This window comes from Pungitius pungitius, chromosome 17 (genome assembly GCF_949316345.1).
Source record: "Pungitius pungitius chromosome 17, fPunPun2.1, whole genome shotgun sequence".
Lineage (NCBI taxonomy): Eukaryota > Metazoa > Chordata > Actinopteri > Perciformes > Gasterosteidae > Pungitius > Pungitius pungitius.
Window position 1 is genome coordinate 14,327,599 of NC_084916.1, and position 1,260 is coordinate 14,328,858.

Genomic DNA, 1,260 nt, shown 5'->3' on the forward strand with positions numbered 1-1,260 from the left:
CATGCGTGTCACAAACACACACACACACACGCATAAAAAGTCCATGCCCCAAACAGACACCGTTGCAGTAATGTATTTTTTTTTTGCACCCAGGTTACACTCCTTGATGGAGCTGCAGAGCCTGTCTGTGTGTGTGTGTGTGTGTGAGAGAAACACAGGGACAGACTGTATGTATGTGTGCTGTAAACTGGCAAACCTACCGGGGCCCCAACTTCCAACGGTGCTGCGTTTGTATCAGCGGCCAGCCGAACGTGGCTGCAGATCAATGTCATCTAACACACACACACACACACACACACACACACACACACACACACACACACACACACACACCTGCACCACACTTGGACTTGTTTACAGTTTAAACAGCAGGTGGCTCAGATGAAAACCACTTCATGCGCATGTCGATATCTGAATGTGATACCCACAGTTAGCCAGATGGATTGATACAGTAGGCAGGTGGATCCGCGTGTCTGTCTTCGTAATGTTGCTTTGTTTTGTAAGAGTCATTTCGCTTTTGTTCGCATGGTTGCAGAAAATAGACTTTGTAAAATAAGGACGTGGTCTCCTCGAGGTCCTCCGTGGGCTTCTGAAGGGCTTGTAAAGTTTAAAGTGGGTGGCTCTGACCAACGCCGTTTTTTTTAAAAAAGAAGCCAAAGAGGTGGAGTGTCAGTTGAGGTGGAGGTGGAGCTATTTGACACGTCACATTAGGAATCTAGAGTCCTTGTGGAATACCCGCCTGTCACTCAAAGTACAATACATTACTTACTTTATGCTTTTATCCAAAGCGACTTGCATTGCACTATAACCCATGCATTCAATTTTAGCCTGGGGAGCCATTAGGGGTTGGGTGTCTTGCTCAGGGACCCTTCCACATGGAGCAGCCGGGATTCAAACCGCCATCCTTGCGGCTCCCAGCGCATCGCACTACGCCACGCGCCGCCACCGACCAAGTAGCCACGCCCTTTAATCATAAATAACCTCATTATAATTAAGGACTTGTCATTCTTAAAAGGGGAGTTTGATGTCTGAAAGTCCAATGCAAGTCAAACTCTAGTGATTAATCAACGCGAACCCCCCCCCCCCCCCCCCATAATAACAACATCACCATTGTTTGACTGAAAATTGATGGAACACAAGAGCGATGATTGCTAAACACAAAGCGTGCCAAAATTTAAAAAATTGCTTCATTGGAAATAACCCGAGCATGAAGTCCTTTTATTAACCTTTCACCGAGTGCTGCACCTGATTAAAGGAAGG